This window comes from Rattus norvegicus, chromosome 2 (genome assembly GCF_036323735.1).
Source record: "Rattus norvegicus strain BN/NHsdMcwi chromosome 2, GRCr8, whole genome shotgun sequence".
In the NCBI taxonomy this organism is placed as follows: Eukaryota; Metazoa; Chordata; class Mammalia; order Rodentia; family Muridae; genus Rattus; species Rattus norvegicus.
This window is the reverse complement of record NC_086020.1, coordinates 57947834-57967615: the sequence shown is the minus strand read 5'-3', so window position 1 is coordinate 57967615 and position 19782 is coordinate 57947834. Positions and strand designations below refer to the sequence as shown.

The 19782-nt window shown below is 46.7% G+C and overlaps 1 protein-coding gene across 5 annotated transcripts in view; it reads right to left on the bottom strand.

Annotated features, from left to right (window-relative positions):
- Lifr (LIF receptor subunit alpha) overlaps nucleotides 1-15829 on the bottom strand; it is a 68571-nt gene extending 52742 nt beyond the window's left edge. The window contains exons 1-2 of one of the 5 annotated variants that reach the window (XM_063282627.1): nucleotides 14367-14643; nucleotides 13152-13297 (exon numbers count right to left, since the gene is read on the bottom strand). The gene's annotated coding sequence lies outside the window, so the exon portion shown is untranslated. 5 annotated transcript variants of the gene reach the window in all.
- Between the last annotated feature and the right edge of the window lie 3953 nt (nucleotides 15830-19782).

The following is a 19782-nucleotide window of genomic DNA, read 5'->3' as shown; positions in this document are numbered from 1 at the left end:
GATGTTTGTGACAGGCAGCTGACAAGAAGCCATTTAAGGAAGGGAGGGTTTATTCTGCCCATTTCAGGAATCAGGCCAGCAAGGGGGGGGAAAGGCAAGAGTCACTGGTGGCAGTGACTCTTCCGGTCGCTCATTAGCATAAAGGCTCATTAGCATAAAGCTGAAGGTCGCTCATTAGCATGAAGCTGAAGCTCCAGTTCTGCCCCCTTTCTCCTTCAGACCAGCCTGACTGGACCCCAAGGCATGGTTGTACCCTGCAGGGTGGGTCTCCCCCCATCACTAGCACCTCTCTGGAAAAGCCCTCATGCACACACCCAGAGATTTGCTTCCTCCTCGAGGATCCAGAAGAAGCATCAGCATGGGCACAGCTGTGATCTACATTCCCAGAGATCAATGGGCCTGGCACTGCTCCCGGATCCGAAAAGTATTGAGAAAGGGATCTGGAAGGGAGGTCAGGTCAGTGCGGCCAGCTGCACCCCTGACCTGATCAACTGTTGGACTGGGAGAGGATGAACCTTCTATCAGCTGACTGGTTCGCACAAGATGCTACTCAATGGTGACAACAGGGACAAAAGTGACAGAGGACAACTGTGCCAGTTGTCTGTGAGTCACTTTTCACGAATGTGCCAGATAGAGGAATGCCAGGCATTAAATGTGTGGAAGGAAAAAACAAAAAAGGGACCTGGCAGCAAATCCACTGAGTGTGGCGATGGAGATGCTAACAGACCAGTGCAACCGATCTGCAAACTCACAAAAACAGATGTACCACTGGTCATTTCACGGTCCTGATGAAAATGGCAATAGTGGAAACGAACAGGTACAGGCTGGGGAGAAAAATATAACTTAGCAACACTATGTGGGAAAACGCTGTGAAGAAAAAAAGTTGACCCATGTTGTAATATGGCGGCCGACGTAACGATGTAAGTAGCATTTGTGAACCCTGTCCTCAAGGGGTATTGAAATCGGAAGGTTTATTTTTAGTCTTAAAAAAAAAAACCACACAGCAACAGATAAAATACACAAAATGATTCCTCGAACTATTAGCAATTCTTAGCAACCTTACCCTTACCCTTACATACTCTCATCCCATCTCTGCCCAGGGACGAGCTCCTCCCTCCCTACAGGACTCCTCTATCCTAGGGACTGAGGGTGAGCAAACTCCAAAAATCTCCAGTCACACGCCAAATGCTTCTCCATGCTCCAGCCCCGAGAGGCTTTATATAAAGGACATGGTAAAGTGAGCACACAGGGACATCATAGTCCCTCTCTCCTTTGAGGCCGCAGTGGTACAGGGGAGATAAAGTCAGGATGGCTGAGTCCTTCTCAGTCCTCACTTACCACAATGATCCCAGCCAATTCCCCAGGGCTGGAGGTCAGCCATACTATGCTAAAATCGTTCATGGCTCTCCCTGGCCTGCGGGAGTCCCAATCTGAACAAGGCACAAGTTCTTTGCCATTTCCTGCCAGCTGCACCCCTGAACCCCATGTTTGTTCTACCCCTTCCTCCACGGCCTGTGGCTCAAGTCCAGTAAATGTGCAGGGCTCTGCCATTGCTCCACCCACGATATCCTTTTCTTATTCTCCCAAATCTTCTCCTTTTTTCCTGTCTCTAACAAATGTCAACTTGTGCAACAGATCCCAGCTCATACCCTCCAAATCTGACTCCCGTGTGCCCATCCCTTTAAGGCATACTATTGGAAGGCAGAAATAGCTCACGGAACTATCTTGCTCAGCAAGGTGGATACAATCATTTTCCCCTTAAGGAAAAGGCCATGCAACAAATATGACAGCTTTAATAGGCAAAAACACGGAGGGGGACAAACAAAAATTAAAAAGCTACCAAAGCAAGATGGCTGCCTTCAACAGCGGTAAAGACACACAGTTCAAACGCGAAAACATCGATGGACAGGGAGTGGTGAGCGTGGTGTGAGATACAGTTCCATGATGGTTTAGCTAGGGTTAGAAAGAATGAGGCCGGGGCTGGGGATTTAGCTCAGTGGTAGAGCGCTTACCTAGGAAGCGCAAGGCCCTGGGTTCGGTCCCCAGCTCCGAAAAAAAAAAAAAAAAAGAACCAAAAAAAAAAAAAAAGAAAAAAAAAAAAAGAAAGAATGAGGCCAACAGTCACTGGGTGACTGTATGACCATCTCTGGTGCCATCGCAGTGCTTGGGGGCAATGAGGGGCTGGGTGCCCTTCATATGACACCAATGAGGAAACAAAGGAGCTGAGTGACTTGCCCAGAGTCTCGTGACCTGTAAAGGACAAAGCCAGAACAAAGCTTCTGAGCATGACTCCAAGGTCTGAGTCATGTTATGATGTAATTTTATTTGATGTTGATGGTGGTGATGATGATGGTGGTGGTGTTGATGGTGATGATGGTGGTGGTGGTGACAATGACAGACCAACCTCAAAAATCTGATAAGCATTTATTGAGCATTCGCCGTCTGCTCAGTCAGCACCAGACGTGCTTTAGTCAGAGCAGTAAAGAGGCAAAGAGGCAAGAGAATATTTGTGAGTTTGAGGAGGCCAATATCCTAGTTCTCGGATATCCAGGACTGTGTAAACAGACCTTGTCTCAAAACAAAACAGAACAAAACACAACCACAACAAGCCCCACATACTTCTAGAAACTGTTCTGCAAGAGATACTAGACAAGACTGCAAAGAAGATGTTCAGTGAAGACCAGAGTGACTGTCACTAAGGCCCACTGAAGGTCCGACCTCCATAAGCATTCTGGTCCATCTCTTGCTTCACTCTTAAAAATTTAAGAACTTAATGCTAATTTAAGTAAAACCTACATTCATTTAAAACTGATTCTGGTCCCTCCCCACCAAACGTTTTATATAGCTCCCACCAGTTCTGTCTCCAGATGTAAGCACAATTTGTTTCTTGCACGTCTCAGACATTTTCAGCTCACACGCAAAACAGATTCTTGATTCACAGCCCCCCTGACTTATTCTTCCTTAATCTTCGGTCTATCGAAAACAGTACAGACACGTCCCAAAAATGGCTCCCAGAAACCGTAAGCCAGGTATGGTGCTTCATGCCTCTACCCTCGGTATCCGGGAGGGCAGAACAGGAGGATCACCTTAGTGAGCACAGTTCAACCAACGAGGATCCCGTCTCAGCCTCCCCCCAAAGCAGAGGCAGCAAATCTCCGAGGGCAGACCTTGATTCAGCCCTTCCTGCACGGCAGCCTTCGCCTCCTCTGCATGTCTGGCGGCTACAGCTTCCTCAGCTCTCAAAGGAGACACTGCCCACTATCCCTGCTGCTAGCCCCAGTTGGCCACCTCTCGCCTGCACAGCTATTAGTCAGCGAAGCATCCTCTTGCCTCCATCCTTGCTCCCCACACACTTTCCACAGGGCAGACACAGTCACCATCCAAAAATATCCGTCAGACCCTGTCACTGTGCACGTAAAAGTGGGGTCAATTCTTATAAACACCCTCTACTTTCTCTCCCATGTTCCTGAGCAATCCCATTCCCCTTCCAACATCTCACTCTCCTTTCAGCCACCATGGGGTCCTTCTGTTCCTCCTATTCACCAGGTCTGGACCCCCTCAGGAGCATCCTTCCCTGACCTCTCCTCCAGTCCTATGTGCCATTTGGGTTTTGGGTTAGAACTTACTTGCTCAGGGAGTCCTCTCCCATCACCCAGGGAAAGAAGGAGTGTCCCCTACTGACCTCCCAGAAGCCCTGGCACCTCCCCTCCTCGCTCTACACTACCGCACCCAGCTTCCTATCCTTAGAGCACTCACTGAGATCTGGACATGCAATTCTTGTTTACTGCCTGCTGCTCCCTAAGAGGCAGGAAAGCTTCCGGGGTAAGACCCACCCCTCCTCCTCAGTGCCATAGCCCCCAGCAGGTATGGAGGAGGTACGCCCAACACAATGACTTTATAAAAGAAACGTTATGCATAACTGTGAATCATGGAGGATGATTAACTCAAGTTACATTTTTAAGTCATATTACAAGAGCCATGTAACTGTGTATGTTCCAACCACAGCTTAAAATACCCAGAGGCATGGTATACTAAATATATACCTACCATAGTGAAGGTCACTATTGCTGTGATGAAATGCCATGACCAAAAGCAACCTGGGAAGAAGGAGTTAATTTCACTCACTGTTCCATACAACAGATCATCATCAAAACTCACCCAGGGAACGATCCTGGAAGCAGGAGCTGATGCAGAGGCCATGGAGGAGTGCTGCTTGCTGGCTTGCTACTGGTGGCTGACTTGCTCAGCTTGCTCTCTTATAGAACCCAGAACCACACGGTCCAGGTGGCACCGCCCACAAATGGGCTGGGCCGTCCCCCATTGGTTACTGATTAAGTTGCCTTACAGCTGGATCTTACAGAGGTGTTTTCTCAACTGAGGCACCTGCCTCTCTGATAACCCTAGCTTGTGTCAAGTTGACATAAAACTGGCCAGTACAAAGGTCTGATTATGCCCAGAAATTAATCTATCATATATAATATCATACCATATGCAGTTACCTCTAAAGGTTGAGACTAAAACTTTAAAAGGATTAGTCTCCAAGCTTTCTCAAATTGTATAAAGTATTTTACCCATGTAATTTTAAAAGATAGTTCCCTTATTTATTTATTTATTTATTTATTTATTTATCTATATCGAGACAGAGTCTCACTATACAGCCCTGACTACCCTAGAACTCACTATGCAAACCAAACTCAGAGCCGCACTAATCTACCTTCCTGATACCCAAGCACTGGAATTAATACTGTATCTATTGTATCTAAAGATAGTTCAAATTCTAAAAATGTACAGATGTAGATGCAGAATTAAAAAAAAAAATCCCAGTAAAGAAATGGCATCTAATAAAACGAACAAGTATTTTTCTGACTACTTGGTTGGAACAAAATGATAAAAACTATACCAACGTCTTTAATTTCTGGCTTAGGAAAGTCACCAGAAGCTGTGGTTTGAGGGCTAACATCCCCCAGGGGTCGGCTGTGACTGGCTGCCAAGGTCTTGGGGCTGGTAGTATTAGAAAATGGAACTTTTGAGAGGTGAGATTCGCGAGTCTGCCAGTCATTTTAGGTGTGTGCTCAGAAGGGATCATGATATCCCAATCTTTCTGATTTCCAGTTGGAGGATGGGAGCTTCCCCATCCATCAACACCTCAGTGATGATTAGAGTAGAGGGTCCTCACCTGAACTCAGTCAATGCCAGCACCACACCCTTCCCTGGCAAAACCAGGAGCTAACTACAGGGAACGTTACTGGAGGCCGTGTTACTAAATGGGGGGGAGGAAACTGAATGTCCAACATGACCCACATTATGGGATGTGGGAAAATATAGATGAGGAAATCCTATAGTTTAATGCTAGTCCTTCATGACCTTGCCTCTTGATATTTAAAAACGAACCCTGCATCCAGACACCCTGTAAATATTGGCCCCAAATCCTCGGGCCGACAATCAGCTGTGCTGCTCTGGAGTTTTCCAGAGTCCATCTTTCCTTACAGGTTCCTGTGTTAACTTTCTGTCAGTCACAAAACATCAAAGGAAACCAACGCATGACGTTGGTTTACTGCCACCGTTTTAAAGGTCTGTGTCCATAGGACCCTTTGCTATATGTGTACAATGAGGCAAAACACTATGGTGGGGGGCATGTGGAGGGGCAAACCAACTCACATCACATCGGGAAGCAGAAGAGTAAAGGGGAACCACTGCCCCACAAGACAGTGACCTAAGGACCTCTCACAAGTATCGACCCCAACAATACAGCCTTTGCCACACACTGACAGCACGCGTGGCTTTGCCCGCTCTGAGCTGGAAAGTTCCAGAACAGAGTCCTCTGTGATTTCATTGATCCTGGCCTTGAGGACAGCGTTGCTCCATCCTATACTTGGCCAACAGTCTGCGTCTTCGTGCCAGCACAGTGCAGCTGCCGTCTATGCACCATCGCACACGCCTCGCCTCTCACCAGGAGAAATTCTGGAAAGCAGCCCGCACCCCAGGAGAAAGAAGCATGCTAGGTCCACCATAGGAGCAGGGACTGCGGTGGGCTGTGGGAAGCAATGCCATAGATGGGAGCATGACGTACGATAAAACGTGGACCTTGCTGCTGTCCCCTACCTATGTCTATGACCTCCCATGGGGGGACACAACGTCCACGATTCATGACATTGTCTTCTTTTACTTAGCCTTAGGAGGGAATGAAATGTAAGGTCAGCATTTGTCACGCAGGTACCTTTTGTGAGGACTGACTCTCCACTTTTATCATAGAGCCTGACATGTATACTGCAGATCCACAGATCGTGTGCGGTCCACAACTGTTACCGACGTTGAAGTCTCTTGTCCCTCCACAGTTCATTAAAGCTAGGCAGCTGCACATACTCTCAGGTGCAGGCACCATTGCCCTTGTCCCCTGGGAAGATACATGCTGGAATTTCTCACTCAAAAGATGCATAAATGCCACACATCCTGGATTTATTAGGAAGGGCTCGGAGACTTTACAAAAGATAAATTTCAAAACAGCACGAGCCCTCCCTCCCCGTTGCAGAAGCGTGCCCTTCGCAGAAGATGCAATAGCAGTTTTCAGCCTAGAAGCCTGAGAGAGTGTCCCCGAAGTTTCAATAGATGTCATCCGTCAGTGTCAACAAGGTGAAGTAACGGAGCTGAGGCTCATCCAGCAGGTTGAACAGGCAGATGGCAGTGTTTGTGTTCACTGGAAAGTAACATCGCATGCTTTCTTTTGAAAGTACAGGACAGGAGGCCAGGATCGGCTGCTTGCTACCTTACCTTAGTGACCTCCTGGCTCTGCAGTGCCCGTGGTTGCTCCTGGGGTCATTCAAGGGGCAAGGGCACCTGTACCTGGGGCACTGTGGCCTGTCCAGTGCTTGGCAAAACAGACACACCCACCACTGAATGAGTCACACAGACCTAACCTTGAAAAATGTATTGCTGGACTACTCAAGACAACAACAGAAGGGGAAAAAAGACTTCCAAAGAGGAAAAAAAAAAAAAAAACACACATACACACAATGAGCATTTGCATCTAAGCAGGCAAAGGCAGGTGCCACCAAGCCTGAGCACCTGAGTTCAATCCCTGGAACCGCAATGATGGAAGGAGAAGACGCTCCTGAGAGTCGGCCTCTGACCTCCGCGCATGCGCTGTGGCATGCACCCAACATGTGCATGCTCACGCACAAATGAATGGATGATTTTTCTTTTAAAACCTCAAATTATTTCCCAAAGACAAGAAACAATGCTCTGTCAGGGTACCCTGGAATTTTTTCCCCCGACCCATATAATTTATAAAACAAAACTCTTAAGGACGTTTAGTCTCCGTCATTCTACGATCTCCGGGTATGTCTAGCAAGCCACCTCTGCCGGTAAGCAGCAGGCAGGCACCACCTCTGCCGGTAAGCAGCAGGCAGGCATCGTCCCCCACTCAACGGGGACCGAAACAGACACGGAACTTACTCAAGTTCACACAACCGCTGGGAACGGAACTGGAACTTCCTCCCAGCCCCTGCCCTGCACCACATGCTTTTTAGATATTGGGAATTGGGGGAGGGGCGGGGGTTGAAAGAGCAGTAGAGCTATTGTTACTCCACACAGAAATAATCTCACCTAGTGTCTAGAGAGTGTAATCTTGGCAGCGCCCTACGCAGTGTTCTGAACACATGTGTCCACGCACATGCACACTCCAGAAACAAAGCTTAGATCAGCCTACACACGCCGCCTGGCCCTCCCGCTTGTCAAATGCTAAGTTTTGTGTACCTCCTCTACCAGCGGGCATCCCCCTGCAGTACTTTGCCTTCCTTACTCATGAATACCATGATCCATTCCTATTACTGCGCACCGAAGCGGTTTCCACTGTGTAACTGGTGCTTTAGAAAGTTACGAGAATGGCTTTGTCAAGTTGCAGGGGTGGTTTTAATATGTGCATTGTAGGGGGGCAGCCCTCAGCATCTGCAGACAACTTTTTCCCCTGATCTCCCTTCCTGATTCTCATATATGCCACTAAGTAGAATTCCCACCAAGTTGGTCATCCCTGTGGGAAGGACCCGTCTCACGTCAGGAGACCCACACACTGGTGCTGTGGGGCCAGTCCACAGCTGTACGCTGGTTTCTACACACACGTCCCCCACCCCCTAGTTTAAATTCCTAGGGGTAGAAATGCCTGACTAAGGGACAGGGCACATTTTTGAGGCTTCTGATGAGTAATATACAAAATTGCTCTCCTGGAAAGTTACCACAATTCAAACATCCGCCGGGCATCTCGAAGGGACAATTTCCAGAGCTTGTGGGGCTTGCTAGATTTGATTTCAAGCACCCAAATTCCAACGAGGCCGTAAGGTTTCGAAATTTCGAAATCCCTGACTGATAAAGACACATGTAGAAGAAAGGCAAATAATTCAAGGCACCGTTCAATCTTGAAAGTAAATACATTTTCAAACAGCAAAGATAAAACGTTAAGGATACCAGGTATTAGTGGGTTCACAGGGTGACTCCTGGAAAAGTCACTGCACGGTCAGTAAGGGACACGAGGCAGCCACACCTGCCCAGTTGGCTAGTGCTAGAGTTAGGAATTTGGGTTTCAAAAGTAGCATACTGGTTTGGTTTTTTTTGTAAATGAGAAATTATATATAAATTATATATTATATATATATATCATATTATATAAACACCCTCTCACAGATAATGTGCCAATAGGACAGTCTCAAAACTTTTATAACTTTTATAACTTTTATTTATTAACAACTAGGGGGTGCCTGCTGTGGGCTGAACACTGGCCAGTGCTGAGGACACATGGAAGCCCACAGTGGTGAACCCCTCAGGGAGACGCTACTCTAGACTCCTATAGGTAGCCGTCAGTACAAGAGCGTCAGGATGCCAGTCAGTCATCACCAGCAAATGGTGACCTCCTCAGATCTCAGTTTCTTTACACATTAAACCCTAGAAGCTGAGCTGGTGAACCGAACTGGTCCTCTGCCTCTCGAGCTCCACGGTGTGGCTACGTTGTTTGAATTTTCCTAAGAGCTTCCATGTTCATCTCTGTCTAGACCTTGCATATGTCCTCCCCTAAAACTCCTTAAAACAAACAAACAAACAAACAAACAAAAAACTACAGTAAAACTGCTGATCATGGCACCTTTAGGAGTAAACACCGGGTAAAGTTCCAGTCAGATGACTTACGCTCCCAACTTTAACTGTTTCTTTGGAGAAGTTTCTCGAATGTTCTCACCTTATTCACTTTTATGCTCTAAAGAAGGGCATAGAGGTGGATCTCAGGCCGGCTGTGTGGAAACAGCAGGCATTTTATCATCGTGCCCTAATGTTCACAGTGGCACTTGACTAGCTAGCCCCGGGGTCACAGCATGTCACTCTGGGCCACAGTCTCACCTTCACCACCACCTACCATCACCACCAACGGGCTCAACCAACTCATCACACGTTTCTGTCCACAGGACAATTACAACCCATCTGCCCCGTTAGCATTTTCTAATATTAGAAGCGGGAAGCTCTCCTCTGTCAGCACTTGTTATTTTCCACCAGATGTTCCTGCTACCACCATGTCGACTGTCCTTGGATCTAGGGACTTCTTACAGAAGTGTGCTTTGGGAATGAAGGCATAACCCAAGCACACACGGACCTTCAGAAAGAAATATCGCCTCCTAGTGGCCCTTCAAGATACCACCACGTAGCAAGATTATGCTTGATTCTAGACATGCTAATTCCAATTTGTTCGGCCTTATAAGCCAAAAGAATGAAAAATAGAGAAAAACCTCCCACCATGCAAAAGTACACTAGAAAACAAAAACATACGCCAGAAATTTCTCCTTGCCTCCCAACACTGAGTGGCAAGGCTGCTACTTCAGCCTCCTTCAGCAGCAGCAGCAGGGGCAGCGGCAGCACCACATGTGTCTAAAAGGAACCCATGCGGTATCACTCAAGACAATGTAAGACAACTGGAATTCCTGTCTTTCGGCAATCTGTACAAGGACTGCAAAGCAACTGCTTGGAAGTGCTTGCATTTCTAAGCTTCGAAACTCCCTACAACTGCTCCCTGGCTTCAGCTACTTGCCGGAAGTAAGACCGACCAGTAAGACCGACCGTGAAAAGGAAAAAGGCAACTCACTCAGGGAGCGGTGGAAGAATCCACTCTTTTCTTAGTGTCTGCACAGGCTGTTTCATGCCCAGTTGGGAGATACAATTATTTTACATGGAAGCAAGTCACTACCATCAGGTATCAGCCAGTCAGAATAGGAAATTAAAAAGAAAGGGGTGGTGGGGGTGGGGGGTGGAGGGATCAAGCTCTCATTCTGCAAGATTACAGAACTCCTAGTACAGGAGCTCCTAATAGGAGCCCAACAGTCGATCAGCAAAGAGACTCTTATTACACAGCTGTAACACTTGCTTGGCATGAGACCCATTTCCCAAGCTTTCAATTAATATAAAGGAGCATATATTTAGAATAACAAACAGATTAGGAGTTGGGAAAAGGAAATACCACAGTTCCTGCTATTTCCTAAAATAGAGCAGGCACACACACACTTCTCCTGGGAGAATAACATACCTGAGTTTGGCACAACTCATTGGTCAGCCACACGCCCAAAGACCCAAACCATCACATACAAAAAAAGCATCTGAATTATTCACTCCCATGTAAACGACTGCTCCACTGGAACCAGAAGTGAAAATTGGGACTAAATATCTCTCGGAAATCACTATGATTTACTAAAAAGGGGCTGTGTTAATGTTTTGTTTGTTTTTAGCACTTCCGACTTGAATCTCATGGCAGAAGAATGAGACCTAAGGCAACAATCTGAGAGTGTGTTAACTCTAACACACATGGTAAGGCCAAGCAAGCGCCAGAGGCAAGGTGGAGGATTCAGATAAAAAGACTCCGAAGAATTCTGACCAGAAATCAGGCAAGATTATTTCTTAAGGTTTTTATTTATTTGTTCATCTATTCAACAAATAAGGCAGGGCAGAGGTGGAGCCTCTCCTGTGCTTGCAACAGGAAACAGCAAGATCTGTCCCTGAGCTCCTGGAGCCAGCACAGAGGCCTCTCTCTGTTCTTCTCCACAGTAGCACCCAAATCCAAGCACATGCCCGCAGCCTCCCCCTTTCCTCAGCATCGGCATAGCACAGTGGTGGCCCTGCCTGGGTGTTGACGCCTGAAGTGCCTTCTACCTGAGCTACACTTTCTGGTTCTCTAGAATCACAGGCTGTTTCTTCCCAAAGTCAGTGCTCCGCAGTCTACCCTAGAGAAGCTTCTCTGAGGTGGCGCTCTACCTTAGTTAGCTACAGCCTCTCTAGCTCAGCCACGCCCCACCCCAGCCACGCCCCTCTTCCTTAGCCGCGCCCCTCTCTAGCTCGGCCACGCCCTTCTCTGACTAAAACACGCCTGCCTCTCTACCTGAGCCACACAGGTTAGTTGTTTCCTGGTCCTTAACCCGATACCATCTTTCTTCACCTCTTCCTCACTTTTTTTATCCATCTCCACAATTCAGATGGGAACTCATGACAGCCTGTCTGTGTCCTGTATCAGCTGGATCTCAGGTTCCCGAAAATTGACCGGAATAAAAAGACTGATAAACACCTCTTTCTGAAGAACAAATATGGACAGTGTTAACACTTTTGTACGGACACCACAATGTTAGGTCCCATGTAACAAAGGGAAAAAAAATACAATACTCTAAATGCTAAGCATGGATTGGGTTTTAATTAGATGTTTAAAAGGTTCCTTACAGCTTATAGAAGGAGGAAAAAGAGGAAGAGGAGGATGAGGAGAAGAGGAGCCTCCACATAGACCACATCAGGCTACATAATGCAGCATGCTCAAATGCTCGCATCTGCACCACCTAACCTCTACGATTTATTCTGCTTCCAAAATCACTGTAAGAGATGCCAAGGACAAATATTTTTAAAAGCATCTTTCCCCTAAGAGTTGGCAGCAATCCTTTCCCTAACTATAAAGGTGTGAAAGCAATTTATTCGCATTGAAGTACAAGCCAGTGGTGACCAACCACAGAAAGCAGACTTTATCCTAATGACAAGCAAATCTTCTGAAACACAAAATACCCATCCTGTCTATATTCAAAAACATTTAAACGATTAAGATTTTTTTTTAAAGACAGGGTCCCATAATATAGCCTTGGCTTGGAACTCAGGGCGTAGCCTAGGCTAGCGTAGAACTCACAGAGACGCACCTGCCCCTGCCTCGCACCTGCCCCTGCCTCGGGAGTGATGGGATTAAAGGCTCCACAGGGGGCCTGGTAGATTATTCTTATAACTGCACAATTGTTATTTTCTGTTGTCATTAGGAGGGTCACTTTAGGCCTCATTTCACAGCAGAGATGCCACAAATCCCCACGGGTCACTTTGGAGTCCTGGGAGGGAAGAATGTGCACTGGGCAGGGCAGTCTCCACTTCCCTGAGATGTGAAGACCCAAGTTACTGCTGTCTGTGGGCCCTGGGAACGACTGAAATCCACCTAAAAGCCTCAAAAAAAGTGCTTTACGATAACCTCACAGCAAGAATATATATATATATATATATACATATATATGTACATATATATGTATATATATATATATATATATATATATATATATATATATATATATATATATATAGAGAGAGAGAGAGAGAGAGAGAGAGAGAAGCTTAAGTAAAGTATGGTTCATCCTTAATGGAGTTCTCGGAGGGTGGGTCGGAGAGAGAGGGAAGCAGCTCCCTTGGGGGACGAGAGACTTAGGACTTTGTGGAGAGGAGAAGCTGGTACAGAACAGGGCACAAAAGTATCCCAGTCAGTAGGAAGACAAAAAAGAGCAAGGCGTTTACCAAGCATCAGGCTACATTCGAGAGAGACAGGAGCCAGTAAGCTGGATGCCTTAGGGCTGTGGTGGGAGATGTGCCCTTTACTCTGAACTCTAGCTACTGAATTGTCTCTAACGTGAAGAGGCGTCCCACAAATTAACATGGTGACATCCTCACCCGATCGGTTACCCTGTTCCTAGCACTGTCCTCCAAAGTGAGTCTTCAGTAGCAGACGTTTTTAAATCTCGGGAAATTTTCATTTGGTTTTCACAGCACAGTCCCTGATTCTCATCTCCCGGAGGGAGACGCCAAGTCTCCTCTAATTGGAGCAGAGCCGCTCGTGATCTCACCTATTACAAAGCAAATACACCTCGGTTCAACTCTGGCAGAGCAAACAGCTGCTCTGGCCTCCTTGATAGATACAGTGTTCGTATTGAAACCGAGCTTAAGGTTGGTTCTTCAAGGATGCCTTCCCATGGGAACAGTCTCCACCTTGCTGTAAGACAGAAAAGTCAGGGAAAGAAACAAAGAATACAGCCCAGTGTTTTTAAAAGTACAGGCTATCCTGAGATTTGCTTCCCTATACCAGGCTTACCCTAGGAACCTCTGCTCCTAGTGGAGGATGACTTCAGATCTGTGTCAAGATAATCCTGTGAGGGGAGGGGACAGCATCAATTGCAGTAAACAAATGCTTTAGTTTTTCATTGGGAGGGTGCTTTAAATAATATAATTTAGGCACCACTTTTGAACTCCTGATTCTAAGCAAATATTATTTGCTGAATTAAATATGCAAGCGAGGACATTGGATGGCAAAGTTTAAACTGGAAAGCTCTGCTGAAAAAAAGTTCTTTAAAGAAACACAAAGTAAATGTAAAGAATGTCTTCCCATAAAACTGTCAGTCAATTAACAGCGCACGCACGTGTCCTATTAGTATCTGACTGCATTAAACACACATACAAAGAGGGTCGCAAAGATAACCCTAGCGTAAATGAAAGACTCCTCGTGTGTTTTGGCAGCTGAAGGTGGGGGCCAGAATCACATTACTCGAGCTCCCGTGTTAAGTTCACAACACTTGCTGTGCAGTTTTCTGTGCGTCTGGATTCACGATCCCAGCTTTGTGCTTTAGACAACACATCAGGAAAGCCATCCATCACGAAGCCTAACTTGCTCGCCTTACACTTTAACTTGGAGTTTAGTAAGTTTAGCGCCTTTGGACATAAGCACTTAGAAATGCAGACAGGTCAGTCAAATGCACCATCAAAACAGAAAGGACGAGGAACTACTTTTCTGAAGCTCTGAGGTTTAGGGACAAGAAACCATCTGGCAGGTCGCAGCTCCGAAAGGGAAATTAAAGGTCCTGCCCATCCCCCTGGTAACCTCTGGCCTTGGAACTCACTGCCTCCGCGCCGCACAAGTTTCGCGCGGTGCAGCCCGCGTGGGCGCGGACTGTAGGGTTGACCCTCGGCTGGCGCGGACCGCGCGAGCCCGAGCGGCGCTGCCCCAGAGCCGGGGACGCGCCCCCCCGCACGCGCTCCGGGCTGCCGCGCCGCGCCCCCGCACTCACCGGCCGCTCCCGCGCCGCTATCTTGCCATCCCAGTCGGCCGCCGCCCGGGGCAGCCGGGACCCTGCAGCACCGGACTGCAGTCGGGAAGAAGCAGTCCAGCAGCAGCCGCCGTCCTGGCGCCGCTGTCCCCTTGCAGGCCGGCTCTAGCGGCCACCGACGACGGGCCACCGCTGCCTTCTCACAACCCCGAGAGCCACCGCAGCGCCAGGCGACGATAACGGCCCCGGCCACAGCCGAGACGCTCAGGCGCGGACTGCGCGCCCGGAGGCGGCGCCTGCAAGAAGCTTGGCGGGGGGCGCAGCACCCAGGCCCCGCCCAGGCCCCGCCCCGCGCGCCCCCGTAGCCCTCCCCGCGGCCCTGCCGCGCGCACGGGGCGGCGCGCCCGCGAGGCCGCGCGTGAGTCCGAGGCGCTCGGTCGCGCGCGGGCTCGGCGCCCAGGGAGGTGCCTCTGCTGAGACTCGGGTCGCGCGGCCAGCCTTGCAAGGTCACGGAGCGGCGGGCTAGAGCGCGGCGGCCCTGCCGGTGTAAAGCTTCTGGAAAGGCCAGCGGAACCCAGGCGGCCCTGCGGGAAGCAGCGCAGCTCCCAAACCGCTGTCACTGCTCTTTGCAAGCCTTACATGGAGGAGGAAACTCTGGTCGCTCTGAAAAGGCACACGGATTCCGATTTCTGCGTTAGGCACGCCTGTTTGCTTAGATTTTTTTTTTCTTTCTGATGTTGTGAATTACCTAAACTGCTCCAAGGCCGTGGTGCTGCCACTCAGTTCCCCTACCTTCTTGGTGAGGGGACCTCTCAGCTCCTGAGGGCCTGCGGGGGCATCTGAGAACATCCTGGAGCCATCTAGTCGTGCCTCCGAGGCGTGGTGGGCTTATTTGTGCAGAGAAGAAACGGATCCCTTAATGGGGTGAGATTTTTCCTCCGTGCATTGTTCCCGTTTCCGCAGTTTCACTTGGCCTCGGTGTTCCTCCAGAGTAATGCACCAAATGAAATTGGTAGGAGTGTTTTATGGCGCAGAGTCGTGGTTTGAAGATGTTTACGCTCTGTGCCGGACGCGTTTGATGGTGTTCTCTTTAGCACAATTAATTTTGCGAAGTTCAGAAATGTGCCAGACAGAGCCACTGGCACGCAGTAACACGGCTGTGCAGACACACCTTCCATAGGGAGCCGCTTGTTTGTTTTCAGATGTGATTTATCTGGTGAGCTAAGGCCAAGGAGTTTGTGAGAGAACTTTGACTGAAATTCTAGACTCTAGAATCTACAGCAATATGCAAATTGGCAGGATGGAGACTATTTTCTAAAATAAATATCCCCCGATAATAACATGACTCCAAAATGGTCAACAAGACACCTGAAAATACACTGCGTGAAAAATAGATTCTTAATACTATCTTTCAAAATTAAGCCACTAAGGTTATCTGAGTGGCCAACTACATTGAAGTCCATGGTTTGAACACTAAGTGCCTCCTGCCGTCCATATGACTGTTTCCGGGCTGTGCACTGAACCCTCCCCCATTTAAGTTGAACCATATTGCTGTTTCTTTCTCCTCCTTCTTTGCCACAGCTTGAGAAACTATTGTTCGCACTGGAGAATTCTGTCTTCTTCATTAGATACCGCACCTATGGCTTACAGAACTTTTAGGAGCCAACAAAGGTGTTTTGACTTGTTTTCAAGTCAGAAGAAAAAAAAATAGACTCAAGTGTTTAAATATAAATTAATATTGCTGCCTTTGCACCTAAGGTAAACAAAGTAAGAATGCTTAATCCTTAATAACTAAAGAGACTCAGACTTTTCTAGAGTCCATGAAAATTATGGCACAGCCTCTCTGCCCCGGACCTAGCATCCTTTTGCATGGAAAAACAAATTAAGCAAGACAACATGATTTTCACCTTGCGTAGAACACTGACCATGGCCGGTGGCCTTGCTCTCTGACATGCATTTACTATTTAATCCTCATAACGCACCTGTGAACTGGGTTCTGTTCCCACATGTAGGAACAGATGCAAGTTTCCCGGGGGCCTAAAATGTATGCAGTTTGGGTGGCCCCCTTAAAGGAGAAAACAAAACAAGTGAGAATGCCCTACGTGATCCAGCACCACTTACCACACGGTGGAACAGAGGCCATGCAGATGGAAAGAGACCTCTGTGTCCACCATAGTGGTTACGTTACCTTACTCTTACAGACTGTACAAAACACATGAGCCTATAAACGCATCACCTAGGTTTTCTTGTGTGGGGACGGAGAAAAGCTACCTGGAAGCTTTCGAGTCACAAAAAAACCCACTTATGTGGGCCCATTTCACAGGGAAAAAATTGGGGATTTGTCACAACCTGTTGAATTCCGAAATACCTCCATGACACCGTAGAATGGCTAGAGGAGTTGCAATATGCACATTTCTCCATGAGAAAGTATGGGTTTCATATTTACGTGCAAATTGATATTATTTGTTATAAAGAAACTGCTTTAAGGGCTGGAGAGATGGCTCAGCGGTTAAGAGCACTGACTGTTCTTCCAGAGGTCCTGAGTTCAATTCCCAGCAACCACATGGTGGCTCACAACCATCTGTAATAGGATCTGATGCCCTCTTCTGGTGTGTCTGAAGACAGCTACAGTGTACTTATATATAATAAATGAACAAATATTTAAAAAAAAAAAAAAGAAAAGAAACTGCTTTAAAAATAACACTAGTGGGGCTGGGGATTTAGCTCAGTGGTAGAGCGCTTACCTAGGAAGCACAAGACCCTGGGTTCGGTCCCCAGCTCTGAAAAAAAGAACCAAAATAAATAAATAAATAAATAACACTAGCAATATTGGATGTGACCAGTCCGTACATAACTCATGGGAAGGCATTTGCTAAGATCTGCAATAAATGATGGCTAGCGTAAATTCTTTCTATCCCTTGCATAAAAAATGTAAATTAACCAGTATGGATTCTTAAAGGAGGTACAGCAAGTGCCGTGGATGGAGCCCATTTTCATATACTTTCACCGGAGTCAGTTTGTTTTTAAATACCACTCTATCTAATCCCTACAAATTGCATTTTCGTGAGATGCTATGATGTTTGTTTGCTATTTAAACTGTGTAATACAAAGAGCCTGACACATCTTCATAAATGTCTATCAGATAAATAATAAGTCACATCATTAGAGGTAAAAGTGTAAGTTACTGGTAAGTGGAAATTGAAGAGGCATGAGGCAGTGAGACACCAAAGCATAATACTCGATGATTTCTTCTTAATTAATTACTTTGTGTTTAAGACACACACTCTTCTGCCCAGCAATTGTCTAGTCTCCCTGACTTTCTGTTTTGTTTACTCCTCCTCCTCCTCCTCCTCTTCTTCCTCTTCTTCTACTCTTCTGTATAGGAATTTTTAAAAATCATCATGATAACCCATAATAAACATTCTGGGATTAAAAGGCTTTGTCCTTCTCAGGACAAAAAAACAGCAGCAGAACAGAACTGACAGGAGGTTTGTTTTTGAATCTCAACGTCTCGGCCCTTCAGACAGCTTCTCTTGATGAATGACCTCATAAGTATAGAGCTTGTCAATCAGCAAGACAAGGAAGGTAGGCTGTACTCCTGAAGAAACGGTGGAAGCAGATAAGAATCTACAAATTAAGCATAGTTATTCACTGGCAGATGGTTGGAGTGGGTGAAACCACTCCTCATTTTAAGTCTGACTGATGAATGTAGTTTTAAATTGGTTTATTTCAGAGCACAGCTTTGGACAGGATTCAAAACTTTAATTAGATCCCTGTAAGAAGACATATGAGAGTAATCAGCTCATTCGCTCTAGATTTGATATTCTTTCCCCAAAGTGCTTCAGAATGCTATTTAAGGGACATTTTTTAAAAAAAAAAGCGATAAACACTATGAAACAAAGTATCTTCCCAGAATCCTGTCTCAAATATATTCTCGTTCAGATAAAATGATTTCAGGAGTATCACAGAAAATACATAGGACACTCATTACATCTCTAGCACAGGGCAGTGGCTGAACTGTATTTTGTTTTTCCTTTGATTGTTTGTACTGTGCTTTCTTTCAAAAAAGAGTTTATATAGAAAGACAGACATTAAAAAGAAATAATAATAATAATAATAATAATAATAATAATAATAATAATAAACTTTGTTGAGGCAAATAATAAGATATAAATACAAAATTAAACTCCAAGCTTCCCTATAGCCATGAAGTAGGGAGTGGGAGTTTCCGTAGCTCTCATTGTCTAGGAAAAGAAGCCATAGCCTCATTTAGGAGAAGTTAGGAGAAGTTATTCCTGGGCCAAACTCTGTAAGGAACCTTGTCTAAAGAGTATTTATATGAGGAATACACAGAAGTCTAAGGTAAGAGAGACTCAACCCAGAATTTTGGGGCAGTGTTTTATTCAAGCAGAACACACACACTCTCTCTCTCTCTCTCTCTCTCTCTCTCTCTCTCTCTCTCTCTCTCTCTCTCTTCTGGTAAATAGCTTAAAATTGAGATTGTTGAAAGTCAGCTAGAGTTTTGCTTTGTTTTCTCACTGGCCACTGAAACCCAATCAAACACAGCAGCAAATCTTTTTGCCCGATTTCCTCCTCTAAAATGGGAGTAACGAAAAGCAGTGAGTTTGGAGAGTTGGGGGCGGGGAGGGGGGGAATCAAGTGAATTAACTGCTACAAAACCACACACCACTATGTCAACTGTGCTATAGTTTCCTTGGCTGGGCATTTTTCTCTACCCACCATGCATTGTCTTTAGTGCACACTGCAACAACTTCCTTTTGTGAAGATGCCTGGCATGTTGGCATCATACGTGAGTGACCTATGCTATGAATCTCAGTGTCCTTTTCTCTTTAGATAAAGGCACCATCTGAGTGCAGAGGTGCTAGGTGCAGTGTGAGAACAGCCAGCTGTGCGCAGAGGGCAAAGTCTGAGGGTAAGTGAGCCTGAGTATAGGTAAGGCCTGAGTGGGTATGGCTGAGACAGCTACAGAATATCCCTCCCATACTTCCCTGTACTGCTTGCTCTCACCCCGAGGCACCTAGAGACCAGTCTAGTAGGTCAAGTATGGGGAAAGTTGACTGCCTCGGGTTGTTAAGGCTAAGTAAGTTCCTGAGCCGGAAGCCTAGGCTTACGATTCATTGGGGGAAAGTAGCAAGATGAGGAAGCCTCGGAAAGGGAGGCAGGGATAACCTTGGGGAATAAACCCTGCCTGTCTTTCCTCATCCCCCTTCCTTTCCTCCAGGGTCCCAGTGAGCTCTGATCTGATTGGAATCTTCCTTTCACATCCTTCCTGTTCTTCTTAGCAACAGGCTTGATTTCTAGCCTGCCCCTCCGGCTGCCCTTCCTTCCTTCCTTCTTTTCTTCCTTCCTCCCTTCCTTCCTCCCTTCCTTCCTCCCCCTCTCTCATTCCTCCTCCTCCTCCTCCTCCTCCTTCTTC